Below are 21,138 nucleotides of genomic sequence, written 5' to 3'. Positions count from 1 at the left end.
CCAGCTCTCATCCTCAGGGAGTGGGGGGCTGCTTTACTGCACCAGTGGTGCCTGTTTGCATGAGTGTCCCTTGCCATATTGCAGATCAACTCTCCCTCCTGAAAGTATCCTCACTTCGAAAGACATCAGGATTCAGAGGATTTTGAGTTCAGGAAACCATTTTAGAGACACACTGTGACACAATGAGATTCCTTGCAATGAGGTTCTCTTTCTGCCCTTTGATGGATTCCTGACACTGTTCACTTTAGGACAGGTGGTTATCACACTCTTAAAACCTCTCTCCAGATCATCAGGGACAGCCAGAAGTGGGATACAGCCATAAAGATACAGGCCAGCAGACTGATGTGTGGAAGTTTCAACATCTACGTTGGTGGCTTGTCTAATTCTTCCTCTCAATCCCTCACCACAGAGTATTGCCTTCCCTGATCCTCCTGCCCATGCCTCCTTAGGGTACAGAAATGTCATGGAAGAGTCCTCATTAACAAAACCATAAACATGGGCAGTATTGCAGGAGAGCTGGTTTACTATACATACAGCAGATTATCGTGCTCCTAGGAGAGATATCTGTAGAGATATATTGCATAGGCAATAAAAAGTAAACAGGGAGTGTTTGCCCAGCAGCTTGTGGACGCACAGCAGGCTGCTGGAGGAAACAGGGAGCAGCTCAGATCAACTACTTCATGGTCAGGGGCAGAGAAGCAGTAAAGGAGGTCCTGGGGAGGATCTGCTGACAGCTGGGACCATTTTGGGTAGATCTGTGTTTGTGGTCCTCCACAGACAGCTGCAGCCTCTAGTCTCAACCATCCTGCTAAAACAGGCTGTGGACTAACCACGTGGGACTTCTTCCACTGCCTGTTTTCTTCCACACTGAGCACTGTGTGAGGAAAAGGGAAGAGAAAGCCAATGCAGGTGCAAGCATGCATGGACAGTGTGGACTGTCCCCAGCTGAATCGTGACTTTCATGCAGAAAGTTTTACACACTTGCACGAATAGATTATGCTTTTAGTAACAGCAATGAACTTGTGCACACACGTGAGTGTGCAAGAAGGCTGAGAGGAGCAGCACCCCATGCAACAGGTGATTCCTGGCTGGCCACATCACAGGCAGCTGCCTGTACCCAGGATCAGCCTACCCAGCTGTTGTTCCAACAGTTGTGTCATCCTAATCCCCTACCACGTGTTAGCATTCCCTTGGCATGCCCAGAACTGCCAGCAATGGCTGCAGCTCTGCTTGGCCAGAGCAGCTGGGGAAGGGTGGCCTCCAAGCAGTCTTTATTTTCATGCTGATAAAGATCAATTTTTTTCTCTCCAGGGTTTCACAGTGGTTCCCACTGTAGAGGAGGGTTGGCTTGGGAACTGAGTGGTCTGTCCTGGGTGGAGGCAGTGGCCACACCGATAGAGCAGAACTGTGTGTGATGCCAAGGGCAAAATGCAAAGGGCAGTTTGGGACAGAGGCACTGTCAGCCCCTGGCAAATCCATGGCCAGAAGGAAAACTGTCATCAAAGGCCACCCGGACCACAGGATACATGTCACCCAGGGGTTTGTCTGCAGAAAACATGGATTTGCCTTGCCATGACCTTTCACAGCCCATCACCCTCCTGTGGCCCTCAGTGATGTCACTACTGCCTCCATAATCCTGGTTCTGAGAATCTGCCAGCGTGGATCAGCACCCATTGTGTCAGATGGCACATGGCCAAGGGACATGATCATCATTATCCCAAATTATCCAAATACTCTGAAATAAACACTGAAAGGTGGAAGGTAGGCACAGAGTGGTGGAATCAAGGAGGTGACACTGTTTGAAAGGAGTTCAAATTTTTAAAAATCATGCAAAATATTGCAAGTCTTAACAAAAAATGTTGGGCTGTGCCAAGAAGAATATCCAGCCCAGAGGTTGTAAGGATTAAGAAGCTGGGTGGTGTTAGCTAGGGTGGGATTTGATAGGGGAAGAATTAATAATTCTGTTTTGCTCACTTGGAGATTACTATCATGATGAGAAGAAGATGCCAGGGTCTCAAGCTGACATTTAAACCTGAGGAATTGTGTATGCACCAGAAAGCTGCATGGATGTAGAAAAACCTTCCTCCCAGCTGGGGATGTAAAACCATTACAAGCTTATTTGGATTGCAGGGCAAAGGTTTTATTTAGTGTGTGCTACACAGCACATCTTCCAACTCCCAGGTCAGTGAGGCTGGTCCCCAGTGGGGAAATTAGATTCTTTTTCCTAGTTACAGGTTGGGAAAATCACAGTTCGGCTGGCAAAACAAAACTGGAAAAGGATAATTTGTGGCTGGAATGAAAATAAATAATTCTGTTTGGCATCAACTTGAGTATTTTCAACACCTGCAGACTCCTTTAAGTGTTTAACCTCACATTCAAAAAGAAGTGTTAAGTGATTGTGCTTTGAAGTATTGCACTTGAATCTGTGGTTAGATTTTGCACTCCCCAAGCTCTGGGTTGATGTGCTGAGTTTGACCCGACCCCACACTTTCTGTCATTCAGCTGGAGCAGCCTCTTCCTGAAGGACTGACCTCATGGAAGGGACCCACACTGGAGCAGTTTTTGACGAGCTGCAGTCCATGAGGACCTCTCATAATCTGTGATTTCCAATTCTTTGTCAAACAGCTCTTTCAAGATAGTCCTTTAGTAGTTGCATTAATACAGGAATGAAATCCACAGGGAACACAGACCTTTACAATCACTTGCAAACAAGGTCAGGTTTTTCATGCTGCCTTCATGGCTAGCTGGCCTGACAAATCCATCAGTGTTGATGTCATCACCACCGAAAACATTTCAAAAGCAAATATGAGCCACTTAGCAGCTATGTGACAGAGAAAGCTACCTCAGATTTTCTTCCAGTACCAATCTGATGGGCCATAACCATAAAATGACTGGAAAAAACCTCTTTTCACAGATCAGGAGTGGATATTTAGTGACAGAAAAATGTTTTTGTGTGTTAATGCCTTTGGCAGTGCTTCATTCTCAAATTTCTTATGAGATACATGTGTGAACACAAAAACTAAGTCAATTATAAAAGTGTTTGGGACAAAACCAAAACTAAAGCCAAATGTTCCTTGCCCTACTTCTAGAAAAAAAGACTTTTATTCATAGCAGTCACAGCAGCTGATATTGGTCTGGATGGAACATCAAAAATATGAAAAGTGAGGACAGATAATGCTAAAACAAGAACAACAAAAAGCAGGAAGAGATCAAAACTCTTCCCGCTGCCAAATCAAAAATGAGATGAGATCTCTGTTGGAGAGATATATGTTACTTTGTCCATCAGAGGAGTGCCCTGCTCTCTCTGGGTACTTGGTGCTGGCATCTCTTAACCCTGTTTTGTCTCCATGTGGAGCACAGGAGAGGCTGAGGCTGGGAGACACCACCCTGCAAAACAGCTCCTGGGAACTGGAGCTGGGCTGCACATGGCCACCTCTCCTGCAAATGTGGCCCTTGGAGAAGTCTTGGACATACAGCCCTTGTCAGAAAGCTGCATTTCTAAAGAAATAGAGCTTTGGGCTCTTCTGCTGGAGTGGCTGCTGAGGCAGGGACCCAAAAGAGGTCCCCTGAAACACTGAGGTGATAAAATGCCTGGGGCAGATGGTTTGGGAAATGGCTGAGAGCAGGGGGCCACAGTGCCCTTCTAAGAACCAGTTTGTCCTTTCCCTGCAGGTCAGTATGGCCCCAGGGCCTGGTCATTTCAGGTATCCTCCACACACAGGGTCGAGGGCCCCTCACTGCTCTCATCTGCCACTCTTAAAAAAGACTGTCAGTGCCTGCTGCAGAACCAGGAGGACATGGAATGCCCTTGCTTGAGGACAACACAGCCTGTTTTCTAATTCTGCCTAGTTCCAGCCCACTAGAGAACCCTTTTTTTTTCCCACAAGAGTATTATTTTCTTCTGTTTTTAAGCCATGTCACAGCTATGAATTCCCTTTGATCCAGCATGCCCCTATCAGCTGTAACAAAGGGACCAAGAGGGGCCCGTGGGAGGAATTCCTGTCTGCAGCTGATGCAGAGAAATACTTTTTATGAGCTGTTTACTGTCCTTTTCCAGTAAATTACTTTTTTTACAGAACATGTTGGTCAAAACCTGCAGACTGCTGTTGGGCTGGAATGTGAAATACCAGGACAGTGTCCAGTGAAAAGTCCTGTGATGTAAATTATGTGAATGCAGAAGATGAAGTTTGTGCTCAGCCATCTCATTTGGCACAAATGCCCTTCAATGCTGTGAAAGCAAATATCCATACAAAATATGCTTTGTTATGAATTCAGTAGAAATTGTGTCAAATGAATTTTTAACTTTATGCATCTTCTTCATTGCTGAGGCCTCTCCCCTCAGCTAGGATGAGGTACAATGCTACTCTGGCCAAAGAGGATTTTTGGGACACAGAAGTTTTCTGTGAGCTCCTTTTACAGACTGTCCCAAGGCTGCACACTCCTCAGAGGGGTTGAAGCACTCCTTGCAGGACTGGGCTTGCTTTCAGAGATGGGGACTGCTTTTGGAGAAAGGTTTTATGTTTTCCACAGTTGTTGTCATCACAGTAGAGCTGTTGGTTTGTCCTCATCTCCTCCTGCCTAGGAGACAGTAGACACTAGCTACAGACTACTGGCTGAAGTGGAGACATATGGAAAAGACTTTCTGCACTACTGGAAATAAGTGTGGCAATGATTCCAGAATGCAGAGCAGAGGGAAATTGAGATGGGCTCTTGACACATTAAGGCCAATCATTTTACAACATGGAAATGCATTTTCTTGTTCTCTTTGAATAAAATACTCCTCATTTTAAAAATGAAGCTTGCAGGAGTTTTGATGCTGGTGAATCAGCAAAAGTGAGTATTTAGTGGGTTACAGCCCAATGCAAATGATTTCAGCAGCTGACAGGCACAGACTGCAGTGGCCCAGCTATCTAACAACCTTGCCTAGAGTCAGGCACCCAGAGAAAAATTAATTTTAACACTTCTAGATCAGCAAAAACTAGAACAGCAAGAGCTAAGCACAGGGAGAACAGTGGTGGGGTCAGGAAGGCGAAAGCATTGCTCCCAGCTGGATGCAACACTTCTCATGCTGCTGCCTGGAGGACTGATCCGTGCTCCTGGGCCAGGGGGATGGAGCAAAGCACCACTTAGGGGGCTGGAAATGAGGTTAACTCCATTGCACACACAGCTTGCATCTGCTGCATGCACTGTGGCTGCACCCTTTCTGTTGCTTGGGATGCTGCACAGATGGATGGGAAACGAGAGAAATCCCAGTGACCAGCACTGAAATTTGCTTTCCTGCAACAAACAGGAATGACAATAGCAAAAGATAAGCCTTGGAGAGGGTAACTAGCCATGTCCTACAGCAGCATGAACCTGAGCCACCTTAGACTGATTTCTGTTTGCCCCGCCTCTGTAATTCCTTATGTTCTTCTTGTCTATCACAAGGAATTCCTTTGCTTTCTGCCCCATCCCACACACAATTACCACAAAAGTCACATTACTTCCAAGCAGTTCTCTCTTTCCTGCTGTGGCCTTGGCAATAAAGTTTAGGGAATGCATAGCACAGATACATAAATGTGGCTAATGCACCAGCACCCGTCCATGCATCCACATATCCTGAGGAGGATGGTACCCACCAGAGCCTTTTGGTTTTGAGCAGCAGGATGGTTTGATCAGCATGATCAGCCCTGCCCCAGCAGCACTCAGCTACCTGGAGATGCAACTCAGGGCAAAGCAGCTTCCTTGGATCTGCTCAGATCAGGGCATTGGCCTGATCTCTGCTCTGCAGAGCACAGGAGAAGCAAACAAAGCCTTGCAGTTCCTGGACCCGTTAAAGAAACTGCTCCACGGAGTTTGTCCCTGCCACTGCATTGGGTTCCAAGTGTCCTGGGCCCAAGTGGAGATACCTACACAGGGTGTTTGGTTTGGCAGGTGTGGTGCAGCCTGGCCTCAGAGCTGGGAACAGCCACAGCCTCGGCTGAGAGACTGCAAAGCAACTTCTGTGCTGGGCAGGGTGTGAGAGAGCCAGTGTGTCACAGCTACACCTCCACACAGGGTCCTGCTCTTGTCACACTGAGCACAGCTCCTGCACAAACACACACACTGCTGGACAGAGAAAGCATTGCTTTTAACTTTTTCCTTATTTTCCCTGGGTAAATATCCTTATCCAAAATCAGCGTAATAGAATTCTGTGAGTCTTATCTTGTTCTGCAATTTTCCTGCCTTACACAGTCACTAGTAGTTCCCTATTTATTAGCACTGGCACACATCCACACCATCTCCCAAGCCCTGGGCTTGCAGGAATGTAGACAGCCCTGCTTCACTTCCGCTCACCATAGGTTTTGGAAGCTGTAGGATGACTGAGTTTCGTAGGAGCTGAAGAAACTTTGTGCCAGCATGAGTAAAAGGAAGGAGGAGGCAAAAGTGAGAGCAGCAAAACAATAAGAAAAATCAAGGAGAAAGTCCAGAGAAAATGAGAACAAAATAGTCACAAATATTTTACAGACTAGAAGGACTATAAAGTCCAGATTAGTTAGAATAACAGAATAATTTAGGTTGTAAAAGGCTTTTAAGATCATCAGGTCTAACTATGAACTCAGCGCTGGCAAGCCCACAACTAAACCATGTCTCTCAGTGCCACATCTACAAGACTTTTAAATTCTTCCAGGGACAGTGACTCAACCACTTCCCTGGGCAGCCTGTTTGAGTGCTTTTGGTGAAAATATGAACAAATTAGTAAGTATTAGGAAAATAAGGAAGTGTCCTTGAGCAGCAAGAACACTTCCCCAGTTATCAAGCACAGTCTCCAGCTCTCAGCCTACAGCAGGAGAATATAACTCATTAGCTGCCATGCAGTCTCTGTGTACCACATTCCGACTTGAGTTAAGCCAAAGAAAGGCAGAGTGGAGAGAAAAATGAAAGCAAGGCCATTGCTGAAAGCCTGACCCTCACGAAGGTCAGCACTGTGCACTCAAGACTTCTCCTTGGAGGCCCTGTACACGTCCCTGTTCATCCCATCCCAAGCTCCTTATACCATACAGAATTGCTGCATAAGCAGCTCTTGTGCTCCCTGCTTCCAGTCTTGCCCCAATGCAAAACCCACTGCATGAAGTATTGACCCAAGCCTATCTTGCCAAACCACTAGCCTTTTCTCCCTTCAAACCCCTCCTAACAACATCATTCCAGGGTAATGCTGTCCAGCTCTGAGCACATTGCCAGGATTTAATAAGAAGAAGCTGCAGAACATCAGTCCCTGGTAATAACCAGGTTACTGCACACCAGAGTGTCACAAGAGATAAAAAATGACCAATGGTCAGCTACATGGCAGAGACTGTATTTTCCACAGTTTGCAGCTAACTCTGCTAGATTCTTCTGCCCAAAACTGCCTGTGTCTGACCTTCTGCATCTCATGTTCTCTGGAAAGATGATTTTCACTGTAAACAGTTGCTTGTACTTTAGCTAGGAGAAAGGAAACGTGGATTCAGTAATTTTTCGGGATCTGGTCTTTATGGGTTGATAAATCAAGTAAAGAGAAGAGACAAACCTGTGTTTTTCATTGTCACACTTTTTTTTTGGTTTTTGGTCCACAGAGGTGAAGGAGGGGCACTCAACCTGTTGATATGAACTGCAAATAAAATCTTAAGTCACCCACTCTCCTGTGTGCTTTGAAGGTCAGTGAGTCCTCTATAAGCTCAACCCATAAAAAAACTGTAGTTGAGGGCTGTACAAAGGCATCACATGTGTAACTCTGGCTTGCCACTGATGAGTTGGAACTGAAGAGCTCTTGTAGTGCTGCATGGGCGATCCCTGAAAAACTCTCCTTGAGAAGAAAAAATACTATTTCAAACAAATAAAGCATACACTGCAGGATAGAGACAACATGAGACCCTGGGCAGCTCCTTTGCCAAAGCAAGAGCAGATGAAAGAGGAGGCACTGGTGGTTTCACAACACAGTCTAGAATCCTATGAGGTGATGTGTTATCTGACAGCCAGGACAGTGAGAGGGAAGGCAGCCTGCACACAGCCTGACAGGCTTAACTTTAGTGGGCAACCTGCACTCATGTGGGGATCTCAGAGACTTTGAATTTGGATTTCTTGTGCTGGACAAAGCAGATGGATAAACTTACTGATACTTATCTCCCAAAAGTTGTTTTTAAGTAAAGAAGTGTCCAGAATTATTTGAGTAAATGTTTCTAGTGGGAGGTAAATTCAATTTTCTGCAGTTCAAAATATTATGCAGATTTCCATCTGCTTTCTTGTAATGGAAAAAAAATAGTCCCAGATTATTAAATCTCTTCACAGTACCACTCAGTTGTTCTCTTTGATTGATGACAAGTGTTTTTGACATTAATATCCTAGTTCTTATATTCTGTAAATGTTGTGAGTAAGTATTTGTAGAAAACAAAACAAAAGTCTAGTTGAGAACACATGCCCTAATTCTAATGGAAGAATTTCACACCAACTCCTTGGAACCCATGTGAACTCCTACAGTGTGTTTTTCAGTTTCTCTCTCTCTCTGACATACTGTGCATCAGAGACACAAGTTTTTAATTGCCCTGCAATCAGGCTTCCTTTCCTTCTTCCTGATTGTCACCACCCCTCACTTGCTGTTTGTGATGATATTTATCTTAGGACAGTTATCTTAGCCATGGGATATCAGTATTATTCAACAACCCAGCCAAGAGCAAAGATTTAACTTTGTATAACTTTTATACAATGGAAAAGCAGTACAGGAGAAGCTTTGCTAAATTGCTGGATAAGAAGCTTACATTTCAACTGAGATAGAAAAAAATAATTTCAGTTCTTTAGGCATGGAGTCACACTAACATTAACCTGGCCCTCTTAAGGGCCCATTCAGCTTCCACTGGAATCAGTAACAAAGCCGTACTGGACACAGGGCCAACCCTCCATCTGCCTGGTGATAATTATGGCAATAAATTGCATTTATAAAAAAATCCAACAGTCAGTCTCCTTCCATTGTGGCTCTGTAGCCAGGGCGTTTTCTAACACCTGTTAAATTCACTGTACTCTGCTGAAGAGGAGAATTAATGAAGCACTGTTTTAATAAGTCTTCAAAAAGCATGGCCTATTTCCTTCCTCCTAAGTTCCTATGTGCTAGTAGTTTGTGAAGTCAGAGTCCTCTGCCTGCATACTTCCTACAAAAACATGTAGGAAATATGCAGACAGAGGCAGGGCAAAATGACTTAATTTAAATGTCATATTAAATAACACTAGTCCTGTTGTAAGTCAGGTTGGAAATACCTGTCTCCTGTCTGGCCCTAACTCCTCTGTTCTCATGGCACTTTGTGGAAAGTCCCTCTGTGCAAACAGTGTTCTTTGTCATTTTCTAAATAGCAACCTTTTTGAAAGGGCTTTAAAAATGTCCCAAATACAATTTCAAGAACTGGCCAACACCAATATTCCAGATCCACCCTGTACTTCAGTCTCTTTCTAAAATCTCCATGGGACATTTCTTTAGGGGACTGGTTTTCCTCTGTGACCTTTGGCAAAATTTCATCTTTCACCAGTTACATCACCTGTGGATGCAGTGAAATGAGAATCCAACTGCCTGCTGCCAGGTGATCTTGAGAATACCTGTACATTCTTTCACAAAGCTCTGAGAAAAGGAAGTCAATATCTGTGTTAGAGTGGTTTTAACCACAAATAATCACCCAAGAATGTGCAGTTGTGTGTTTTTGCAAACAAGGTGTTCACCAGTTATGTGTAAATGAAACTCCACATTTTGATATCTTCCTCAGAACATGGTAATTACATTGAGTACATAATAAAAATATTAAATTGAGCTTGATGACTATATCAGGGTACTGGTTGTAGCTGAATGAATGGATGTGCCTACTATAACTCAACTTTCTTTGTTCAAGAAGACATGGGGAAATCCCAAAAAGGAAGAAACGGGTAAACGTTCAATATGTTTACTACTTTACTCCCTCATTTAGAGAACAAAGAGTTGCCTGTTTCACACTACTGGTTTGGACAAAAGCAGGGCATGGAAATGTGTAATCTGCATTTTCTGAATAGCCAAGATTCACAAAGATGATTTCATGTCTCCTGTTGTTTCATGTTATTTATGGCCTGCTAGCAGAAGAGGGAGAGAAGTAATCCAATGTATATTTTTTTTGCTAAAATCCAGAATCAGAAATATTCCCAGCTCTGTTGTGTTTGTAATGCAGTGTGAAGCATTGGTCTAATCTCAACACAGGACTACCACCACAGAGCATAAAATTGAACTAATCTTTTAAATCAGTCTAAAATTACCACTCCTATCTTCAAGACTCAGACTAATAAACTGATGAATATGGAAGAGTTTCTGATATCCAATGAGAAATCCAACTGTATAAAAAGCATAAAAGGATGATGGGAAGAGAGTCTGATTCTTCTCAGGAAGCTGCTCCTGCTAATGTGATGAGGAAACTCCCACTGTGAGCCACGTCGCTTCCATCATGTGGGACAACTTTATGAGACCATGTCATTTTGCAGCTTTGGAAAAACACTGCAAAATGAATTTTCCTGGCAGTTTTGACAACAAAATGCGTTTTACCTTATGTTATAAAGACCGGACTGACAGCCCTTCTGTAAATAATTAATATAAAAATTCATAACATTCACATGCAATTCAGATCCAGAAATGTGCACCTGTAACATTGCCAACACAGAGAACTAAGTACTCATTGCAATCAGTTTCACTGGGCAGTTCCAGTTAAATATGCCCTACATTTATTTAAGTTTGAAAGAGAAGAGAAAGAATGATCTAATGCTGGTGTGTACCTTATCTATTAATAGTCTGTTAGGTAAGTGTCATCTTTTGGCAAGTTTAATTTTTCTGACACTGACGGAAAATAGATAGACAGCAAAATATGAGATGTGGTTTTACATTATGTGAGAGCTAGCATCTTCCATTAGTGTTCCTGGTTGTTATATGAATTTATTACATTGTGCTGTTCTCACTTCCAGGCATGGGAATATCTCATCTTTCTGGCCTGGAAAGGGATTTTTTGTGCCTGAATGCATATTTGCTTTTCTCTTAAAACCAGAAGAAGACCCATATCTAAACCCATGTTCTCTCCTGGTCCTGGTGGATGTGTCAGCATCAGCTAGGAAAGTGAAGTTTCCAATTTGGGGAAACAAATTCCTCTTTTTTTGGCCCAGGTCTGAAGTACAACTCTGGCCCCATCTCCTCCTCTCTGTTCACCTCCTTCTTCCCACAGGAGGTGTTTGCTTTTTCTTTCTCTGCTCAAGGCCTATTTGGATTAATTTCTGTTCTTTGCCACTTTTACGCAAAACGCGTCCCTAAGGCCCTTTGATTTCCTGAACCCTTCCAGCAATTTTCGGTGTGAGTATCTGCGTAGCAAATGTAGAAATTAGGACAGTTATGAGGTCACCTATCCCAAATCGGACAGCTGGAAGCTGTGTGGGGGAAAAGGCCATGGCAACACTCTCTGTCCAGGAGCACAGAATAACAGGGTGCAAGGGATGGGCACCTGCACTCCAATTTCTCCTTGTGGGGGCCAAATCCTGATCCTGCCTCTGCTCTGCTCTCCGAGCAGATTCTCACCCAATGTGCCCACCAGCGTCAGCTCTCCCTGGACATCCTCAGCACCAACCCTCAGGGCTGTTCCTGGGCAGACAAGGGGAATTTGGAAGGGGAGCGCAGAGCTCCTCTGTCTGCGTGGCAGGGCTGAGGCAGCCAGGGCTGGCTGTGCTCGGGAGACAGGACACAGTCCTGCAGGGAGGAGGGACGCGAGCACAGAGGGAAGGAATGTCTGCAGAGAAGAAAGGATGCCCGCTCGGCGCAGAGCTGCACAAGAACGAGGGATGCTCGGCGGGCACACACAGGACTGGGGGCACACGCGGGGCACCAGGACAAACACACGCGGCACCAGAGCGGTGAAAGCAGGGAAAACAGGGGGAGAAACAGCCCGACGGCGGCGGCGGGGCGGACGGGGCGTGCTCTGGCTGCAGGCTGGGCTCTGCCCTGCCCTCCCTGAGTGGCTGGGCTCTGCCACTGGCGGCGCGGGGCCGGTGATGTGCGGGCGGGCGGCCCAATGGGGCCGGGGCGGCGGGGCCGGGGCGCGCCGAGCGCGGGCTGCGGGCGGGGCCGGGGCGGCGGGACGGCTGGGAGCGGAGCGGCACGGCACGGCACGGAGAGGACGGTGAGTGCTCCCCGGGGCTCCTGCGGCGCGCCCGCAACTCGGGGGAAACTTAGGGGCGCTCCCCGCGCCCGCTCCATGTGCTCCAGCGCTCCCGGAGCATCCCCGCCAAAGCGGTGGGGGAGGCAGGGGGGCGCCCACCCACCCCGGCGCTGCTCTGCCGGGCCCAGTTTGGCCCTCGCTGCCTACCCGGCTCCTCTGCCGAGCAGGAGTGTCCCCGGGGTGTCCTGGGGCAGTGGGGGAGCCCGGAGCACATCGGTGCCGGCGGGGGGACGTGTCCGCCGGGCGCGCTCCCGCTGCCGCCGCCGCTCCCGGCTCCCCGCGGCGATGAAAAGGCACTTGTCTGATTCATCCCCGTGGAAAACTTCACCCCCCGAGGCTGTGCCGGGCCCGGCGCAGGGGATGCGCTGCCCGGATGGAAGCCCGGGGCTTTGTGCGAGTTTGGGAGAAGCGGGACCCGGGCGAGGGCGGGGGGCGCCTCTTCCCGCGGTGGGTGCCCGCAGAAAAGGGGTTCGGGTTGTGTTTCGCTTTTATCTTTTGTGCACGGCGGTGGTGTTCCCAAAAGCAGAGGGTGTGGAGGAAATGGGAACGGCTTCTCGTCTAGTCGAAGCGGGGTGGAATGAAGTGAAGTCGTGGGGCGGCTGTGGGGGTGTGTTTTTGTACATCTCTAATTGGGGCTGGGAGAGGAAGTGTCACCCTGCTCCCCCTAACAGTGGCTTCTTGTTGGGAGCCTGGGAAGGGAAAGAGAAGAGCAGGGAATTTTTCAGGACTTAAAGCTTCCTTTGCTGGGGCACCCTGATGCTGTCTGGAGTTGTTGTAATGGATAACATCCAGCCCCAGTGCTCACAGAGGTAACAGCTCCTCAGGCGTGGCTGTGAGCCAGTTGTAAGTTTTTCTGAGTAGAAATAGTGGTGAAACGTGGGTGGGAGCCGACCTCCAGTTAGTGATTCCTTGGGTCAGGCTGCATGTAAGAGCATCCCTTACCTTCAAGCATCACTTGGAGTCACTGATTTCTTTTCAGCAGAGCCGCTGGTATAGATCTGAGCAAATGCCATTGAATCAGCCTTTGAGGTTGTTATTGCTGTTACACAATTCCAGTGGAATGTGAGAGCTGGGCTTCCTGTTTTTGGTCAATCTGTAGAAGCGACTATAAAAGATAATAGATATCTCAAGTAAATTGCTTTTGCATGACAACTTGGAGCCATTGTTCAGCCAGTAACACTTGTGACTTCTCCAGTGAGCCTGGTAACCCGAGAAGCAAAACTCCTTAATGCTGGGAGGCTTGGTCAGAGTAACTTTAAAGACAACAGCTGGAACCTGGATATAAAGAGGGAATAGTTAATCGAGATCAGCATGTGCTAGTTCTGTGCATAATGATATATAGAAATTCAATCTGTTTTCAAAAGAAATCTTGTGCAAAGAGGAGCTGCTGGTAGTTTGTGAGTGGAGAGCAGTGGTTCAGGGGGATTAGTGGACACAAGGCAAGTCCCCTGGGTGCAATATTCTGCAGCTGATTCTGCCCTGGGGGTGTTTGATGGCCTTATGTGGGGTGTATGCACACAGAGAGACTTAAAATTCCAGATCTGTTTGTTTGCATCTAAATAACCCTAAAAAAAAAAAAAAAAAGTAATAAAATAATTCGTTAAATGAAACCTTTTCCAAACGCTGTTGTTGTCATAGCCTGTTAGTCCTGCCAACAGTTTAACAATTTGAGGATGTTGCTTGGTTGTAACCAAGCTCCTTTGAAGGAATTTTTTGCTTGTGAAAGATGAATTAGTCATTCTTTGTCTGGGTTAAGAGATCATAACGTTATTATTAAACTGAGTTACTCAGTGGTGGATGTAAAGAATTGTGTTTAATCAGGGTCTTTGTTCTCTTATCAAAGTTAATCTGTTGAAGTTTCCCCCTCCTGTAAAACACGCAAACATCTCTCCCAAATTAAGAACACCTCAAACTCCAGAAACCTATTTACCAGTTTTGGCTGGGTGAGCTTTACACTGGACAGGGCTCTGGGGAGCTGATGTCTTCATTAGGTATTTGGATAAATGCAGAGGAAGCCCTTCCCCTGGGGCTCCCTTAGTGACTCCTCTGCTCGGGGTTTCAATTGTTGTGAGATTAAGATGGTGAGTGAAGGAATTGCAGCCTCGTTAAATGGGTTTGTGCTGAATCCACTCATGCGGGATCTTCTAGTAACTCTTTCCTGTGTTTACTTGGCTTTCTAGTGCAGTGGCTTTAAATGGCTTTGGAGAAGCGGAAACACAACCGTCCTGACTTTATGGAAGCAAAGGAGAGTGCTGCTCGGTGATTGATTGTCAGGGATGTTAGGGACAGTTAATTCAGTAGCTGTGCTGTAGCAGCTGCTGGTGATCTAAGTGATCTGTGTGCCTCATGAACCACTTTGCCTGCACTTTTTTGTGCAGCAAAACTGCAAGTGCTCCACTTGGAGGTTCAGTATGGCAGTTGTATTTTCGACAACATATAACATAGTGCATTGGGAGAAGACAAATACTTTTGTTTTAGGTGATTGGCAGTGAGTTTAGGGAGGGTGTGCCCATCACAGATACTGTAATGCACTTCTTTATCTAAGTAGATGATGTGATCAGTAGCTCATTTCACACCTGAGGTTCTCTTGGTGGTGATATTTTAAGAGGTGGTAATTTATTTGGTGACGAATCCCAACACACAGATAATGTTCTTGATAATCTGTTTTACACACCATTAAATAATAGGTGGTGAAACACAAAGGGGCCGTATTTTCAGCACAGCCAAAGACCAAGTAAGTTCTGCTTTATATCACTATGAGATATTTCTTGTTTGTGGTTGGAGTTTGTTTGTGTTTTCAAGTTTAATGCTTTGCATCTCTTTGTTTCACAAAACTGAGAGATGAGAGATGTGGATTGAAATTCTCTGGTTACATTTGTCCCTCTGTAGATACAGGCCTGTTAGCTTGATTTTCTTGCACACGAATTGCCTGTGGCAGAGGAGGTGATGGCAAAGCAGCATCAAGCCTGCTCATATTATCCCAGCACAGGTGTTGTGCAGGTCCATCAGCAAAGCACAGTCCTGGCTCTCTAATGGTGTTCACAAGGGCAGCTCTTGACCTGCCACGTTGGGAGGCAGTTTAACCCTGTGCAGGGATGTGGTGGTGCTTCTGATCACAAAGAGAGTGGAAGCCAAACGTGGGGAAGGAAGGAAAGGAAGGAGATGTAACCAGCTGCTACAGTGTTGCTGTGCCCTTTGCAGAGGGTTGGACAGGTGAGATTTATGCGGCTGCTACTTGGCTTTTATCTATGTACCACCAAGTAGCACTAAGCAGAAAAGAAACATTTATGGTTTAAGTTGGTGTTTTGTTCACCCTTTGAATATTACTCTGCTTCCCCATATATTAGAGCAGTAATTCAGCATAAAAAAGCAGATTCTCATCCCTCCAGGCCAGCTGTTTAAACATGTGACTGACAACCTGCCTGGTGCAATAGCATTTATTAATTTTTAACTTTCTTGTCAAATTGGAAATAGCCACAACATGATATGTTAATATTTATCAACCAATTACTGGTCTTTGCATGCTCATCAGTTTTTGGACTGAGCACTAGTGTGCATTTAGTAATCTGTGTGTCTTTTTGGACATTGAGCTCATGAAGTAATTACAGTTGCTAATTATATCAAAAAAGCCAAACATGAATCCAGAAGCCCCTACCAGCAGATGTATGAAAGGTGGATACAGAATTTTAAAAGTTTACCAAATAGCCTTAACGCATACACAAAGCAAAACATTCTTGAATATCTCTTCTTTTCAAGCATGTTGCAAAACTGAGATCAGCTCTTGTAATGAGGGTGATGCAAGGTTGAATTAAACCAATGTTTGTTGGGTTACTGTAACAAATGTCACAACATCACCTATCCCTGGCCCCCAAGCCCCTTGATAGGCATCTGTTGACATCTTTGCACATCCATTCCTATTGGCACTTTGGGAATTGGACTATTGCACAAGCACCAGTGGTTGTTTTTGTGGTGGGTAGTGTCTTGGCAGAGCTCTGCCCACAGCACTGCTGGCAGGGGAGGGCATGAAAGGACTGTTTCCCCTGTGACCATCCTAGGGAGTTGCTTGGACTCTTACGCAGAATCAGCTGTCCCTGCTTGCACCATTAAAGCTCTTTTCTAACCCAGAGGCACCTGCTGCTGTTGCTGCTGGTGGGTAAGTAAGTGGGAAGTGTAAAAGCTAAAGGCAGTTGGGAAATAGTGCAACATCTGAGGGCCCTGGTTGCTGTGGCTGGGAGAAATGATGCTCAGGGGCCATCCTGGAGGTCCTCTGAGCTGCAGCAGCTCAGCTGACAGTGACTGGGCTTCTGTAACCACTTTCAGCCATGTGACTGCTGGTCATGAATGAACTACTGTTGTGTCCCCTGCTCTACACACAGGGGTTTGGGTGTTTCTGTGGGTGTACTGGGTCTCTTGGATTTATTGAATTAAAAATAGGTATCTCCAGTGTGGTCTGTGCAGGGAGTAAGTGTGAGGTGGGTGTTGTTTAGACACAGCAGCATTGGTTCAGCTTCAGTCTTAGCACCTGCCTACTTTGTGCTCTTCAGTGCTGAAGTTGTAGGTGATGGGTCAAGCCTTTCCTGCCCTTTCTAGTGTTTCCTGCCCTGGATATCCTTCCTGCTTCTAGGTCAAGTTTCTCTTAAGTGGAGACTTGCATAGCACCTTTCCATGTGTTGTGAGATCCACTTGGAGCATTGCAGAATGGTCTGTGAAAGGTCTTCTGGTTTGTGCAAATACTTCCAAATTGAAGGATTGAAGGTGTAGATTTCCTCTGCTTTACTTGGGTGGCATTGCCACACTGCCCATCAGCATGGGGACAGGGGATCCTGGCTATCAGAAATCCTCCTTCCTCATCTCACTGTGCTGCAGCCCCCAGTCCATCCTATCTCCAATGGCAAGTGGCACTGGCACACCTGGGATGGATGTGCTGTGACACTGGGGACATGCTACCCTGGGAGGGTGATGGAGGCCAACTCTTTCAACTTGTTGATTGAAGGGATGATTTGATTATAGCCAAAAGATGGGACTTATGTGTTTGTGGCTGCAGAGTCCAGTTGGGGCAGCAGGTTCTACGTTTGAGATTTCAGGTGTTTTGTTGTGTTCCTGTGTGATCTTGCCAGCCAAGAGCAACCTGTACCAGCTAAACAAGAAAATGTGTTAATTGATGAACTGAAGACAGAAGTCCCCATCTAATAGGGCTGGAGAGTGGGGTGGCAAGAGAAGACACGCACATCTGCACTCTGCTGGTGCCATACTGGGTGGCATTGGAGGTGAGAGAGCTCTTCCCTGTGATGGACACATCTGACATCAGTGCTGACCACGACTGACATCAGTGCTGACCAGCAGCTGCCCTGTCATCAGGGCTGTTTGCTTGGCTGCTCTGCCTTCTCCCAGCAGTTCTGTTCCCATCAGGGGTGTGGACTTCCCTGGGCAGGGTGCTGAGGTGTGGTGGTCAGCCAGTCCACTCAGTTACTGTGGCATCTGCTGGTCTCCTGGGAATCTATAATAAGTTGGCCTTTTTTGGTAATATATTAAAAATGCCAAGCATGATAAGCAAATCCTGTCTGGCTTGTTTGGAAAAATTATATCACATGTGCTCCCCTAACAGCTAGGGTTTCTTATCTGGGTTTGTGGGCTCATGCCTGGGTTACTGAAAGCAAATTTTGTACTGTGTTTGTTAGTGGCATGATGATGAAAAGGGGGCTTCCATGCTCCCAGGGGAGCTGCTATCAGCAGAGATGGAGCTATCCACAGTCATTCTTACCCTTTTGTTTTTGTTTTGCCAGCTGATTCCTGCTAGTTTGTCTCTATTTTTCAGCAGCTAAGCCATGAGGGTGACCACTGCCCATGAAACACAGCATCCTTGGCAGGTGGGCTGCTTGTCTTAGCTCCCCTTCCTTGTGTCTCCCTGTGCTGGCTGGTCTGCCCACCCGCTCCAACACCCTGTGCTGCTGGGCAATGTGCACATTCCTGGAGGCAAATAGACTCCTACAACATCCAGGCTGTCCCTGTGGGCCGTGGTGGCCTGTGCACTACTAACATTTGGGAGTTAATATGGAAGAAATAAAGTAATGATTGATTTGACATGCATCTGAGGATGTGGGGAGCAGGATCACTGTCTGAAATGGGAAGCTCTGGTTAGGATTGCTGCTGATTGCTCATGTCAATCCTTATGGGCCATATGCTTCTAACCAGTCTCCTTGTCTCATTTCCTTCTCTGAAATGCTTACAGCTGTTTTTCCTGCCGCTTCAGTAGGTTTTTTGTTCCTGTAAAAAGAGTGGCAGCTCACAGATGCTGCTGGGAGTCCCCACTGAATAGCTGGGAAGAGAGACTATTACTGTGATCTTCAAGAGAAGATAAAATGTAGTGTCTCTGCAGGAGGCCTAATTACTGATGGTTTAAGTAAGTTTTTTTGCTTTTTCCTTTTAAAGCTGACAGTAGAGTTTAACTGTCTCATTCACTGTTTCCTCATCACATACTGCCCTTAGTGATGTACACGAGAGAGGAGGTAGTTGATGAGGTCACTTATGTGTAGAACGAGGAAGGATGAAGTTGTCAATAATCATGTGTTGAGGTGTTCAACATCCAGTTTTGCTGCTGTGCTTATAACATTTGCTATGCTTATAACTCCACAATGTTGTTTAGAGGTTGGTTTTTTTCCCAAAGAAGTCTGTGACCAAAGTGATAGCAGTGCTTGAGATTCACCATTGCTGGTCCTCCCCTTATCCCAGTGTACCATCTCTTCATCCTGCCCTTTCCGCATTCTGCCAAGAGGAGTGATTGCAGACTTCTGTAGTTGGGTTAATGATCCAGCCCTGGCCAGGTGAAGCATTCTGCCAAGAGGAGTGATTGCAGACTTCTGTAGTTGGGTTAATGATCCAGCCCTGGCCAGGTGAAGAAGGAGCTGTAGAGATGCTGACACCTCTGCAAGTGTTTCACAGTTTATGGATGGGTGGTAAAAGGGCACCTGAAGACAGTGAGAGAGGCTATCTGTGTCTGCTCTTAGACAAGTGACCTGTGCATTGCAAGGATTGTGGGGCTAATGTGACAAAGTAAATGGCTGTGTTGAATTGGCTGGAATGCCAAGTTAAGGTAGGGTCTGTAACAAATAAAATCTAGTGGTATGTTACGTCTGAAGTCCATGTGATCTTGGATTTGTTTAGGTGCTGAGAGTACAAAAAAATCTCTGCTTTTAGTGTGTTTGCTTGCCTGTTGGCCATAAGCCCTAAATGAGCAAAACTTGCCTTCTTTTCCAATCCTTTGGAATTTGCTTTGCCTTTTTTGCAGTCCCAATGCACAAAACAGTGAGGTCCCAACAGCTGTTGTACTGGTGTCTGAGATAGGAAACCTTGTATGGGATCCTGGTGGTATGCCTATGGCTGGTGACTGTTTTCCTGCCTTGTCCTCCCAAGGGTCTCACTGCTGTGCAAGGAGCCATGGGTTGGCTTTTCCTCCTGTAAAAAATATGCAGGGGCTGTACTCTGCTCAGCCCATGTTATAAATTACAAACTGCTGTGGGAAATGGAAAATAGAGTAATTCTGATTTGTGTTCTTTTAGAGCCCTGTTCTTTAGACCAAAATACACAGGATAAGTCTGGCCCTTCCCTCTATTCACTTTTCACAGCCTCCTTTGTTTTTAATTTATATATCTTTTTATTCTAAATTCCTCCCATCCCCAAAATAGAACAGACATCAGCCTGCAAGCAAAGATTGCCAGGCATTGGTCTTGTGGATTATAGTGGCTTTTTGGCCTGGTTGGAGACTGAGCCCCACCCTACGTAGGCTTGGATTAAAAATAGTCTTCCTTTTCATCAGGCTGAAAACTGTACACAACACATCTATGTCTTGGTTTCTGGGGTATTGGCAGCCACAGGAAGCCCTTCAGCTATAAAATACCTCAGAAAATCTGTTTGCTGCTAATTAATCCAAAAGTGCTAAGGTGACTGCTGTTGGAAGGGTGTAGAGCCACGTGTCTTGACTGCCTGCCACACAGTTATCATAGATGTTGATCAAAGTTTAGCTGTGCTTCTTGAAGGACCTGAAAAAATTGAAAACTCTAGTCCACAGCCTATGCTTTAGGCTGCCACTTTAAGAATGTCTCAGCTCAGGTGCTGCAGGGTCATCCAGTGACCAGGAGACTGCCCCGCAGCCTCCAGCTCAGTCCTGTCTGTCCAGACCTGAGCTGCACCCTTCTCCCTCTTTGTATAAAACAGAAAAAACATTGATGGCAAGAGGCTGACCTATATCTGGAGTGGTAATGTCATTCCCCCACTGCCTCTTGGAAAAGCCAGGCCTCAAACCCAAGCTTCTTAGGCAAGTCTGAGTGGTTGGCCATGGGATAGCAGAGGGAAGATCTGAGTGTCTCCTTTCCCTGGGTATCTGTTCTCTGCCTCATGAGTCAACTGCCTCAAGTGGTGACTTCTTGTGTTGTTTCACTTGTTTTCCACTGTTCTTGGCCATGCTTGGAGGGGCAGAGAGTCCTTTTAGAGGGAGGTAGGAAATGCTGCTGGCAGGCTCCAGCCCGCTCCCTGGGGAAAGGCAGGATGCAGCTGACCCAGGATCTGGAAGCAGGCAATGCTGCCTGGCAATTCCTCCAGCTTAGCCCCAGCCTTTATGGCTGTTTAGGGCAGGGACGGGAGTAAATGAGTGTGATGGAAGCAGGGTAGGGAGACTCTGCCCAGTGCCCGTTCCATGGCTGTTAATGACTTGTGTGCTCTGTGCACCTTGTTTATGTGACCTTGGTGATCAAGGGTCTCTCTGTAATCAGAGAAAATGCTGCCTTCTGCTCAGTTTTTGTAGACTCTGCCTTGGCCTGTTCTGTTTCTGTTAATTCTATTCTAGAGCAGACTGCAAAAAAACTTAAAAATGTGAAATATTGTATTGTCTCATAAAACTTTTGTAAACAGATCATGAAACTGTCTGTAGAAGGACACTAGAATGATTTTATTT

The 21,138-nt window shown here is 46.1% G+C and overlaps 1 protein-coding gene across 3 annotated transcripts in view; it reads left to right on the top strand.

Annotated features, from left to right (window-relative positions):
* The window catches only part of PLS3 (plastin 3), an 83,532-nt gene that overhangs the window by 21,203 nt on the left and 41,191 nt on the right, over positions 1-21,138 (top strand). Inside the window, exons 1-2 of one of the 3 annotated variants that reach the window (XM_083884594.1) lie at positions 12,090-12,152; positions 18,442-18,591. The exons of 1 other annotated variant lie outside the window; for it this stretch is intronic. The gene's annotated coding sequence lies outside the window, so the exon portion shown is untranslated. Of the gene's footprint in view, positions 1-12,061; positions 12,153-18,441; positions 18,592-21,138 lie in introns of those variants that run through there. One more of the 3 variants, XM_083884593.1, reaches the window with a different exon arrangement.

The sequence above is a fragment of the Zosterops lateralis genome (assembly GCF_965231275.1).
Source record: "Zosterops lateralis genome assembly, chromosome: Z".
Taxonomy (NCBI): Eukaryota; Metazoa; Chordata; class Aves; order Passeriformes; family Zosteropidae; genus Zosterops; species Zosterops lateralis.
Note: the sequence above shows the minus strand (reverse complement) of the source record. Positions and strands in the feature narration are given on the sequence as shown.